Source organism: Heteronotia binoei, chromosome 20, assembly GCF_032191835.1.
Source record: "Heteronotia binoei isolate CCM8104 ecotype False Entrance Well chromosome 20, APGP_CSIRO_Hbin_v1, whole genome shotgun sequence".
Lineage (NCBI taxonomy): Eukaryota > Metazoa > Chordata > Lepidosauria > Squamata > Gekkonidae > Heteronotia > Heteronotia binoei.
In genome coordinates, this window is record NC_083242.1 from 7,537,412 (window position 1) to 7,550,787 (window position 13,376).

The 13,376-nt window shown below is 48.9% G+C and overlaps 1 protein-coding gene across 1 annotated transcript in view; it reads right to left on the reverse strand.

Annotated features, from left to right (window-relative positions):
- The window catches only part of LOC132588585 (syntaxin-binding protein 4-like), a 54,391-nt gene extending 42,873 nt beyond the window's left edge, over positions 1 to 11,518 (reverse strand). Inside the window, exon 1 of the mRNA XM_060261017.1 lies at positions 11,439 to 11,518. The gene's annotated coding sequence lies outside the window, so the exon portion shown is untranslated. The remainder of the gene's footprint in view (positions 1 to 11,438) is intronic.
- Between the last annotated feature and the right edge of the window lie 1,858 nt (positions 11,519 to 13,376).

Genomic DNA, 13,376 nt, shown 5'->3' on the forward strand with positions numbered 1-13,376 from the left:
CAGAGCGTCTCCAGCAGCAATTTCACATTGGCTATAGCTCAGTATGTGGCTTACTGAGCTGTAGCCGATGTGAAATTGCTGCAAGAGACGCTCTGTGTCCCTCTTTTTTTGAAAATTGTGTAAAGTATCTATATAATTGAATCAATATTGGTCCCAGGTCTGATGGAGACTGGAAAGAAACAAGTACTTAATCGATTGGCTTGTCAGCACACTACTTTGGGACTTGTATATACATGTTTTGGACATTTGGACTGGTTTCTATATACGTCTTAGTTAATTGGTCACTAGTTTGCATTTTTTGTTGTGTTATCCATTATAGTGACCTCTCTCGGATTGTATTTTATCCCACCTGGGGATTGGCAACCCTAACCAGGCCTACCGTAAGTGGTCAGTGGTGCCGGGTATCTGCAGAGGGCCGTGGCCTGGTAGGCAGCATGCCACTGCTACCCTCGTGGCCTTCCCGCCACATTTTGATCCCAGAATTCCTGCGAGGCAGTCAAGTCCGCAAACATGGCTCTCCCCCTCTGTTTTACCACAACACAGAGAGGTGGCTTTCATTTGTGAGAGAATCTAAGGTGTAGGGTTGCCAGCCTCCAGGTGGGGCCTGGAGATCTCCCACTCTTACAACTGATCTCCAGCTGGTAGAGATCAGCTCCCCTGGAGAAAACGGCTGCTTGGAAGGGTGGGCTCTCTGGCATTGTGCCATGTCGAGGCCCCTCCCCTCCTCAAACTCCGCCCTCTCCTGGCTCCACCCGCAAAGTCTCCAGGTATTTCCCAACACAGACCTGAAAACTCTACCGAGGGTTGCCAAGAGAGTTTTCCCTCCCAAATGGCTAGAGCATCTGGGAAAACCATAGAGTTTTCCCAGAAACGCCTAGAGTGGTTGCCGTGGGCCTTCGCTGGTGCGATGACATCACGTCCGGGTGATGTCATTGCGCCGGCAATGTAGGGGGAGGTTCCCCCCTCTGACCCAATGTGGGCTGGTGGGTTGGGAGCCTCCCAGACAGCGGAACCCCTGCCCAGACCAGGGGCTTAACAGCCCTAACTGTACCCCAGCCACTGGCAGGGAGATGGTGGGGTTAGGGCTACCAGAACCAGTCTGGGAAACTCCTGGAGATTTGGAGATGGAGTCTGGGGAGGACAGAGACCTCAGTGGGGCACAAGGCCAGTGAGTCCATCCTCCAAAGCAGCCATTTTCTCCAGGGAAACTGATCCAGTTTGGTGTAGTGGTGAAGTGTGTTGACTCTTATCTGGGAGAACCGGGTTTGATTCCCCACTTCTCCACTTGCACCTGCTGGAATGGCCTTGGGTCAGCCAGAGCTCTCGCAAGGATTGTCCTTGAAAGGGCAGCTGCTGTGAAAGCCCTCTCAGCCCCACCCGCCTCACAGGGTGCCTGTTGTTGGGGGAGAAGATAAAGGCGATCGTAAGCCGCTCTGAGTCTCTGATTCAGAGAGAAGGGTGGGGTATTAATCTGCCATTCTTCTTCAACGACTTCCCTCTGTTGGAAATCATGAAGAATAGGGGCACTTTATTTTGAGGCTCATAGAATTGGACCCCCTGGTCCAATCTTTTTGAAACTTGGAAGGTTTTTTGAGAAGTGGCACCAAATGCAATGCTGAAAATTTGGTGCCTCTACCTCAAAAAACAGCCACCTCACAGGGTATCTGTTGTGGGGGGAGATGATAAAGGAGACTGTAAGCCGCTCTGAGTCTCTGAATCAGAGAGAAGGGCGGGGTAAAAATCTGCAGTCTTCTTCATCATCTCTGTAATTTGAAAATGACCTGTTATTCCAGGGGATCTCCAGGTCTCACCTGGGGGCTGGCATCCCTAGATAGAGGGGGTGTGGCAAAAATGGGAGTTTGAGTCTAACTCTCTCCTGTCTTAATCCACCAGTCTAATTACTAGATTTGAATCCTGTACCAGTCTAGAGACCCACAAGATTTTGCGGTATAAACTATCTAGAGTTAAAGCTCTCTTCTACAGATATTAGGGGAATGGTGACTCTGGAGAGGTTAGTCTCCCCCAAAAAATCTTGTTGGCATCTAATGCGCTCTTGGGCTCCAATCGAGTTCTTCAACATGGCTACTCACTGAAACTAATGAATTAATAATCATTATCTTATGGCAGTGTCTGTAGTATAGCCAAAAGATCCTAAGATGGTCTGGCAGCCTAAAGTTCTAGCTCTTTTCGCGTTACACATCACTCAGTGAGGAGCTAGACTTGTCTGGGGGGCTGAGAGAGCTCTGAAAGAACTGGCCCGAGGTCACCCAGCTGACTTCACACGGAGGACTGAGGAATCGATCTCGGTTCTCCAGATTAGAGTCCGCTGCTCTTAATCACGACACCCTCTGAAACTCTAACCACAACATACATTGCCCCCTCCTCTTCGTCCACTGTCACAGTCTTTCCTTTCCAGCATGTGCTTTTGGATAATTAACTGCTTTCCTACTGGCTGGTGCTCAAAGCAGCATACAAACCAAACAGGTGCTCAAAGTGGTATACAAAAGTAGCCCCTCTTACATATAAAAACAAGGATGAAACCCTGTTTTGACATATGAAATTCGTAGAAACTACCATCCAAAAAGCCACGACAGCAGCGAAAGAGCTGAAAGTCAACAGGCCCCAATCCAAATGGAAGGCCCCTAGAACAACAAGTTTTTTTTAAAGAAGAAGAGAAGGAGGAGGAGTTTGGATTTATACCTCACTTTTTGCTTGGAGTCTCAGAGCGGCTCACAATCTCTTTTCCCTTCCCCTCCCCATGACAGACACTCTATGAGGTAGGTGATGCTGTTGAGAACCTCTCGTGACAGGAGAGCTCTGAGAGGACTATGACTGACCAAGGTCACCCAACAGCTGAATGTAGAAGACTGGGAATCAAACCCAGTTCTCCCAGAATAGAGTCCACGCTCTTAACCACGACACCAGGGGTGACCAAACTGTAATTCAGGAGCCACATATTGTGTAGCTCTCAAGGCCCTCCCCCTCGAAGCGGCTTAGAAAATGCATTTAAAGTTAAAGTTGCTTTCTTTCCATCTCTCCATCACCTATCTATTGGCAGTTCTCAAACATCTGCCATTCCTGTCTTGCAGCTCTCAAACCTCTGTTGTTCGTGTCTTGCAGCTCTCAAACATCTGAAGTTTATTCTACGTGGCTCTTAAGTTAAGCAAGTTTGGCTACCCCTGTTGTAAGAGGAAACAAGACACAAAGCACATTTCTTCCTTCCAGCGTAACCTCAGAGGGGCCACTTAAATCACAGGAGGAGGAAGAGGAAGAAGGACGAGGAGGTGGTGGAGGAGGAGACAGTGACAACAACTTAGTTTTTATACCCGGCTTTTATTTACTTATTTTAGTAAATTTCTATCCTGCCCATTCCCCATAGGGCTCAGGGCAGAGTACAACACATAATAAAACAATAAAATACAATAAAGAAACATTTTAAAACAGACAACTCAACAGCACTCAGATTACCATGACATCACATATTGCCCAGCCTAGCCATCTCACATCAGGATATCTCCTAGGGATGGCAGTTTTTATTTCAATTCCTAGCACGATAGTGTTGGCTGGGGAGGAGAACCAGATCAAGAATAGACGCCCGCAGCCTCAGCTAAAAGCCTGGCGGAACAGCTCCGTTTTACAGGCCCCACAGAAGGCTAATAAGCCAGGCGGGGCCCGGATCTCAATAGAGAGCTGATTCCACCAGGTCGGGGCCAGGACCGAAAAAGCCCTGCCCCTAGTTGAGGTGAGGCGGGTGTCTCTTGGGCCGGGGACGGCCAACAGATGTTGGGAGGCTGAACGTAACGACCTCCTGGGCATATATGGAAAGAGACAGTCCCGCAGGTATGTTGGTCCCAGGCTGCATAAGGCTTTAAATGTTAGCACTAGAACCTTGAAGCGGATCCAGTACTCGATGGGCAGCCAGTGCAGACTGCGGAGCACCGGCCGAATGCCCACCCATAAAGGTGGTGCAGTCAGCAGGCGAGCCGCTGCATTCTACACCCGCTGCAGTTTCCGGATCAGTCTCCAGGGTAAGCCAGCGTAGAGCGAGTTACAGTAGTCTAGTCTGGAAGTAACCATTGCACGGGTCGCTGTAGCCAGGTCCTGGGGGTGGGGGTAGATATGGTGCTAGCTGCCTGACCTGCCGAAGATAACAAAAGGCAGACTGTTTTTTACTACCCTGTTTTTCACTAGACCTGCTTTTCACTACCCGAAGGAATTTCAAAATGGCTTACAATCTCCTTCCCTTCCTCTCCCCACAACACACACCCCGTTAGGTAGGCGGGGCTGAGAGAGCTCTGAGAGAACTGTGACTGGCCAAAAGTCACCCAGCAAAGGGTGATTAACAAATGGAATTCACTGCCACAGGAGGTGGCTGCAGCTACAAGCATAGACAGCCTCAAGAGGGGAATGGATAAACATATGGAGCAGAGGTCCATCAGGGGCACTTAGCTGCAGCTTATCATTGGAACTCTCTGTCTGCGGCAGTGATGCTCTGTATTCTGGTGCTTGGGAGGCGCACAGAGGAAGGGCTTCTAGCCCCACTGGTGGACCTCTAGATGGCACTTGGTGTGTTTTTTTGGCCACTGTGGGACACAGAGTGTTGGACTGGATGGGCCATTGGCCTGGTCCAACAGGGCTTCTCTTAGGTTCTTAGCAGCTGCATGTGAAGGAGTGAGGGATCAAACCTGGGCCTTCGGCTTAGAATCCATGGCTCTTAGCCACTACGCCAAACTAAAAAGGAGCAGGAAGAAAGACGCAAACATTCCCTCCCTCCAGTGACTCCTCTGGGCCCTCCATCTGTGGGGCAGGACTTCCCGTTCACTTTCAAAACATAAGGAGGGGGGGAGATCACAATTCTTTCTGACCACATTTGATTAGACTCTAGATCTGACCCAGGACAGAGACCTGCATTCCTTTCAGGAACTACTGGGGTTGTAGCAAAGGTTTCATGGGACAAGCGGATTGGGGAAGCCGGGCAGTGAAGGTAAGCCAGAACGAGGGGCATATCCCCACTCCCCTGCAAGTCCTCGCAAGTCCCCCCCCCCCGTTTATTTTATTGCAGGTGGGATCTTCAGCCATGAACAGGACACTGGTTGGACAATTCTGGCCCGGAACGACCGTGCAATCTACACAATGCAAGGATGGAGGGGAGATCGAAGCAAGGTCACCAGATACACCCAAAATCTGGGATTTTAATTCCTCATTTCCTTGGCTTTTAGTCTGATATTTTGTGGGACTCGTCAGATATTTTGTGCAGGGGGCTCAAAGACATGTTTTGACATACTATGACCCACCCAGCCAGATCACCCCTTCTGGCTGAGCCAAAAAAAACCCCCAGACATTTGCTAAAGATTAGTCCAAATTTTTCTAGTTCCTCTCATTGACCAGGTGCCTTCAACTGACAATGAATGCTGGGAATGATGCAACAGTTGTGGGAGCCATGGTAATCACAGTGATAATAATTATTGTATGGCATTGTGTGTAGAATAGCCAGGAGATGCTAAAATTGTCTGGCAGCCAGAAGTTCTAGTTCTGTTCACATCATGCACCACTAGGTGGCGAGCTAGACTTGCTTTTAAGGCATGAGATGCTTCAGGGGTGGTTTGCCATTGCTTGCCTCTGCGTCATGACCCTGGTATTCCTTGGAGGTCACCCATCCGAATACTAGCCGGGGCCGACCCCGCTTAGCTTCCGAAATCTGGTGAGATTGGGCTAGCCTGGGCCACGGTGGTAGAAGATCAGGCGAAGCCTGTGTTTGGAACTTCCGGCCCAGAAGAAAATATAGCTGTGTAATGTTATAATTCTCAGCACTCAGGGAACCAAACTGCCACAAACTCAGGAAGCAAAACTACCATTCTGCCTTCAATCCCCCCCCCAACCCCCCAACCCCAATTTTGCAGCTCCCACATCCCAAGCTTGTGCGCCCGGTTTCAGTAAACTTGTTATGTATGTGAATCGATGAGGGAATCCATGGTGTTCCTACCTGGCTCATTGGAGCCTGAAGGACTGAGCATGGGGACTTGGGAACAATAGGCAACTGGATCCAAATCCAGACTGCCCTGCTCCAATCACAGGCCCCCTGCTGGTTTGAACGACCCAATAACGGGCTTGCGCAGGAACCCAGAAGAAGAAGAAGAAGATATTGGATTTATATCCCGCCCTCCACTCCGAAGAGTCTCAGAGCGGCTCACAATCTCCTTTACTTTCCTCCCCCACAACAGACACCCTATGAGGTAGATGAAGATATTGGATTTATATCCCGCCCTCCACTCCGAAGAGTCTCAGAGCGGCTCACAATCTCCTTTACCTTCCTCCCCCACAACAGACACCCTGTGAGGTAGAAGAAGATATTGGATTTATATCCCGCCCTCCACTCCGAAGAGTCTCAGAGCGGCTCACAATCTCCTTTACCTTCCTCCCCCACAACAGACACCCTATGAGGTAGATGAAGATATTGGATTTATATCCCGCCCTCCACTCCAAAGAGTCTCAGAGCGGCTCACAATCTCCTTTCCCTTCCTCCCCCACAACAGACACCCTGTGAGGTAGATGAAGATACTGGATTTATATCCCGCCCTCCACTCCGAAGAGTCTCAGAGCGGCTCACAATCTCCTTTACCTTCCTCCCCCACAACAGACACCCTGTGAGGTAGATGAAGGTATTGGATTTATATCCCGCCCTCCACTCCGAAGAGTCAGAGCGGTCACAATCTCCTTTACCTTCCTCCCCCACAACAGACACCCTATGAGGTGGGTGGGGCTGGAGAGGGCTCTCACAGCAGCTGCCCTTTCAAGGACAACCTCTGCCAGAGCTATGGCTGACCCAAGGCCATGCTAGCAGGTGCAAGTGGAGGAGTGGGGGAATCAAACCTGGTTCTCCCAGATAAGAGTCCGCACACTTAACCACTACACCAAACCCAGAGTTGTATACAGTCGTGGCCCCGTCTGGTTAGTGCAGCCACCTAACATGCTGTACTCAATAAAGAGCATGTTATCACACTAACACCTCGCCTCTTCCATGTGTAGAACCCACTACATCAGGGGTGTCGAACTCATTTGTTATGAGGGCCGAATCTGACATACATGAGATCTTGTTGGGCCGGGCCATGTTGGGTTGGGCCGAGCCATGTCGGGCCAGGCCGTATGTGCACCTATTTAAGATTAGGTAGCAGAGATATAAACTGCATAAAGAACACAGTCAAACACACACACATATATATAGAGAGAGGGAGGGCTTGGCTCAGTAGCTCTGCTGTAATAATAATAATAATAATAATAATAATAATAATAATAATAATAATAATAATAATAATAATAATAATAATAATAATAATAATAATAATAATAATAAATTTATTTTTGTATCCCGGCCTCCCCCGCCAGAGGCGGGCTCAGGGCGGCTCACAGACATGGAATTCCATGATTCAAGTAAAACAATGTAAACAACAGTTTTAAATATAATAAATTACATAATAAATTATTTAAAATAGATAAAATAGGTGCTATAAAATACTGTAAGTCACAATATCCACAAGATGGTTAAATGGCTACACGTCAAATTAATCAGGTTCTGTCTCAAAAGCAAGCTGGAAAAGAAATGTTTTGCAAGCCCTGCGGAATTGGTTCAGGTTGTGCGATTGAGAGAGCCTGGCAAAGCAAACTATGATGCAGAAGGAAGTAAGAGAGAGGGAGAAGGAAGCAGAGGACAGCCAGTTGCTCGGGGGGGCCTGATAAGAGCCCTGTGGGGGCCTGATTCAGCCCCCAAACTGCATGTTCGACACCCCTGCACTATATTATAAAACTTCAGCTAGAATTTCCCAACTTTCTCCCTGTCTCCTGGATTCCCTTGAAATTTAAACAGCAAACTGACTCCAAGATGTTTTGGAGGCTCTTCCCAATAGCTAACCTTCCTACACTCTGGCAGTCGCATCATTCCAAAAGTCCGAAGAAGCCCAACAATCCAGAAACATTAAGGTTCTACTTGTTAACTTCCCCTCCCTCCCGGCAGGGCTGCTCCAGCCACTAGGCAAACTAGGTGATCGCCAAGGGCGCTTGCCCTCTGGAGGCACCAAATTGGGCACCCCCCATGTGACTTGGTGATATCAGTGGAGGGTTGGGGCACCAGAAGTTAGCTTTGCCTTGGGGGCCAGACCGTCTAGGTCTCGCCCTGCCCCCTCACCCGACGTTAGCTGGCACTCCACGCAAAACTGCCCCAAACACCAAGTCACAGGCGCCAAGGAGGAGGGACTTGAATGGGTCAGTGTTAGACCCTGTGCTCCTCTGTGCATTCTCCAGGGTAACATGGGCTATGCATGCTGATGAGCCGTTTTCAAAATCCCCTCTGGATACTGTGAACGTGTTTGGATTATAAAAGTTTCGACATGGAGCGAAATGGACAAATTAACAAGAATATTAAGAGACTACGATTTAGAAGTTTTTTAAGATGGAATGGAAAAAGTTTAGAAGATACGTAGAAAAAGAGTGGAAAATAAAAGGACATTGGACCATCTTTGATAATGATTAAGTTTTAAAAAGAAGAAGAATATAAATTTTTGTTTTAATAGTTAAGGGTACCTTAAGGGAGAGAGCCAGTTTGGTGTAGTGGTTAAGTGTGTGGACTCTTATCTGGGAGAACCGGGTTTGATTCCCCACTCCTCCACTCGCAGCTGCTGGAATGGCCTTGGGTCAGCCAGAGGTCTCTTATCTGAGAGAACCGGGTTTGATTTCCCATTCCTCCACTTGCACCTGCTGGCATGGCCTTGGGTCAGCCATAGCTCTGGCAGAGGTTGTCCTTGAAAGGGCAGCTGCTGTGAGAGTCCTCTCAGCCCCACCCCCCTCACAGGGTGTCTGTTGTGGGGGAGGGAGATAAAGGAGATTGTGAGCCGCTCTGAGACTCTTGAGTGGAGGGCGGAATATAAATCCAATGTCTTCTTCTTTTAAATATTTGCATTTTAAGCAAATAACACCGGTGGGGGTCAAGTAACGGGGGGAGGGGTGGGTAGAAAGTAATATATGGGGTAGATAAAAGAAGTGTTTTTTTAAAGATGTAAGATATAGATTTATTACCAATAAAATTGTTTTAATACGATACTGTGAACGTATGCACGTTTTGCACACCTTCATGTGACTGTATACCACCACTGGTGTTTTGTGTGCATACACGGCTCACCCACATCAGTTGCAACGCATAGGCACAAGGAAATGTGAGCCCAAGGTGGACGCGCAAATGCAGAACATACAAAGTGCATCGATGCACATTTGCTATTTAACACATGCGGGTGTGTGAACCGCATGTCTTCACGTGGGTACCCATGGTATCCCAGCATGCATCTGGCGCAGCCGCGCAGAGACACGATCATGAACGTGCGCAGCCTGGCTTTACGCCGGAGAAGTCTATTTCAACATGCGCTAGCGAGTTTATGTGAACACTTCAGGACTTCTCTTTGAAAAGCACCCTGCCACATGGTACAAAGATCCAAAGCAAGAGAAGGCCACCCACTCACACCTTTGGGTATGTCTTAAACAAATCGAGACGGCTGTGTGCATGACATTGGAACATGCTGCTTTTGTGTTATGGTCAGGAAGATTGGCAGAGATGCTCCACTTGTGCAAAGGCATGCTCACAATTAATGTACAAAGTGCACATGTAAGAAAATAAGAGAAGCCATGATGGATCAGGCCAATGGCCCATCTGTTCCTGCTCAAAGCGGAAGCCCCTCCTGACTGTCCTGCCAATCAAAGAAGCTGGTCTGATGGGTATATGTGACAGGGCCTTTTCTGTGACAGCCCCATGATCATGGAGCAACCTTCCCAGGGAGGTGCACCTGCCCCCCCCCTCACTTTCAGTCTTCAGGAGGCAGCGGAAGAAAGTTTTATTCAGCACTGCATCTGACTAATTTAGGGTTTTTAAAAAAACTGGCATTCCTAACTGAGATTTTAAGTTGTGGTCTTTTAGGGTATTTTTAAAATATATATAATCACTTTATTTACATTGTAAGCCGCCTTGAGTTCACCAAGGGAGAAAGGTGAGGAATAATTGTTTTGAATACATAAAGAAAAAAAATAAACTTCACACACATGGCAAATACCAGGCAAGATCCATCTTGCACCATTCAAAAACCCCCTTCCAGAAACGGTCTCTATGGTGGCCCTTCGCTATAGCCAGAGCTCAGACAACACTTCATTTCTCTGGCTGCATGGGACCACAGTCCCATTCCTGCCTAACTATTCCATGCATCGAGAAAGGAATTTCTTTTTTTTATTTCTCAAATGACCTGAACAGATAAGAACATCAGAAGAGCCCTGCTAGATCAGAGCATTTGTCCCTCTAGTCCAGCCTCCTGTCTCACACAGTGGCCAGCCAGTTCCCCTGGAGGGCCAACAAGAGGGCAGAGAGGCCGAGGCCTTCCCCTGAGGAAAAAAAACAAAACAGAAGAGCCCTGCTGGATCAGACCAGCAGTCCCTCTAGTCCAGCATCCTGTCTCACACAGTGGCCAGCCAGTTCCTCTGGAGGGCCAACAACAGGGCATAAAGGTCAAGGCCTTTCTTTGAGAAGAACATCAGAAGAGCACTGCTGGGTCAGACCAGTGGTCCATCTAGTCCAGCGGTCTGCCTTACACAGTGGCCAGCCAGTTCCTCTGGAGGGCCAACAACAGGGCAGAGAGGCCAAGGCCTTTCCCTGCTGTTGTCTCCTGAGGGCTCTGGGTCTCAGAGGCTTAGTGCCTCTGAATGTGAAGGTTCCCCTCAGCGGCCAAGGCTGGTAGCCACTGATAGACTGATCCTCCTTGAACCTGTTTAATCCCCTTTGAAAGCTGTTTCTCCCTGCAGCCCTCACAACCTCCTCCGGCAGCAAATTCCACATTTCAATCACTCTCCGTATAAAGTAGCAAAGTCGATGGTTTCAAGGCAACGACGTCCCCAAGACTTCCAGGTTCCGGTGCCGTAGATCGGTTCTTTGATTCCCTGGTTAGGCCTCAGTTTTTGCCGTGCGCAACCGCACCCTGAAGTCCATGCCCCCTCGCTCTAAAAGACATTCTGACCTGTTGTTTACCCCCTCCAAATAGACGCACACATCTCCCAGACACACTGTCTCGCAAATGTGCCCCTTCTGGGAGTCCCGTCCAGCGTTCCCGCCCAGCTGCAAAGTCGTGTGAGCAAAAATTCTACTTTGTGAGCCACTGGCATGAATGTTGTGAGCCACTGCATAAATCAGTGTGCTCTGGGGCCGTCCTTCCTGAGCAAAGACAAAAATGGGTGAGCTGGAAGCTAAAAATCTGTGAGCTAGCTCACGCAAACTCAGCTTAGAGGGGACCCTGGTCCTGTCCATTCTTAACACACACACCCCGAGTCCCCACGCCACTCTATGTGCAACGTTTAAATGAAACAGAATACACAGCCCGCCCCCCCCCCCGACCAAGACAGGTAGCAGCCCTTCTTACCAATAAATGAGAGAAAGGCCGTCGAAGCGTTCGAGATCTCCCCCAGTGGGCTTGAGATAGGACATTCTTCTCCGGCGCCGCAAATCCAGTTTATCGTCCCCAGAGCCAGAAGTCGACGGTGCCGCAGGCCCAGTCCCTCAGTTCCGAAGCCATGTGTGGCTGAAGAGGACCGACGGCCACCGTTCCGCTTCTAATCCAGGCTACCTACCCAGAAGGGCCGTTTCCCAGAATCGGCCTGCCACTAATCCCAAGGAGACGGGCTGCGTGACGGGCTCCCCAATTGGCTATGCCCGGTGCCAAAAAGCAGGGCCGAAAGAGAGAGAGAGAGATGAATCAGGGTCCAAAAGGCAAATGTCCTTCACTCTCCCCGCCGCCACCGCTCTCCAAGGTGGCCCCCGCCTGCCCCAGCTGACTTGGCCCCAGCATTGTGCTCTGGCCAGCTTTTCGAGCGCAGCGTGATGGGAACAGATGTTACGACTCTTGCTTAATCCTAAGTGGCAGCTCCGTCAAGGGCGGACTCATTTCCAAGGGCTTCCAAGGTTTTAGCGCCGGCTCCAGACGAAACCGCCGAGGGAGGGACGGAGAAGCCACCTGGAGGGAGTCCCCTGGGCTCTCAGGAACCCCGCCGCGTGTCTTCTTTGTGTCCCTCTGGTGCAATGGGAATACAATACAGATTATCCTGGAGAGAGGACCTCAAGGGTCATAAAGGTCGCGAGGTCTCTTGAGAGGGAAAGGCAGAAGAGGACAGATGTACCCCACCTGGAGCTGGTCCCCTTGACATGCGATTGACAGCGGGTGGGGCCTAAACCTTTCGGTCGCCAGCTGCCTTTCTGGGTCTCAGAGCCAGCCCGTCCCTGTCTCCCACTCACTAGATGAAAGAGCTCCTGCCCCTGTGAAGAAGATTTCATGGGTTTTATTTAGCATGTCGACAACAGGACGAAGATTCCCGCCTGCCGGTGCAGGGGAATAAAAAAACAGCAACAACAAATTAAAAAGGAAAAGATGTTCATTAAGCCTCGGGGCATTCAGAAAGCGTGCCTGCGTGTAAATTCGTTTCAATCGGATTATTTTTTTAAAAAAAATACAGATGCTATTAATATCCTTAAACTCCAGCTAAGGCTTGACAGTGAAGGGTGAATAGCTAGGGGTGTGTATGAAATTAACCTATATTAAATGCCCCCATAACCGCCAAACAGAAAGCTACTTTATACGCGCGCAGCCGTTGTGTTTGCCATCGATTCAGGGCCGTTGCAGCCGTGTGGTTCGAAGGCATCGAACGAAGAATGCCAAGAATGCTGTAATAGACATCACCTGCTTTTAATATTAGGCTCCAAACAGATAAGGTGATTTCTAGATGGCACCTAACCCCTGCTCGACTCTCGCACTCAGTCCCTGACCTGCCCCCACATTGTTGGAAAGGTTGTAGTTCTTTTTTCATGCTTGGTGGTCTTGCCTTGGGATGACCTTTTTTTTGGGGGGGGGGGGAAACAGGTGATTAAGGAAATTTTCAAGATCACAGGTGTTACGATTCCATTTTCTCCACGTTTGATTCTTCTCAATCTACGGGGATCTGGTTCTGCCTCAAAATGAGATGGAGAGCTTATAATGAATTTACTTACAGCAGCTGAAGCGTCTTTTCTTGTAAATAGAAAGAGGGTCAGTCTCCTAATATTCAGGCTTGGTATCTCAAAGTATGGGGCTATTTTACTATTGATAAGATCACTGATAAGATCACAGAATTCACTGCCACAGGAGGTGGCGGCGGCTGCGAGCATAGTCAGCTTCAAGAGGGGGTTAGATAAAAATATGGAGCAGAGGTCCATCAGTGGCTATTAGCCACAGTGTGTATATATATGTGTGTGTGTGTGTGTGTATATATATATATATATATATATATATATATATATATATATATATATAAATTCAACCCTAAATTCA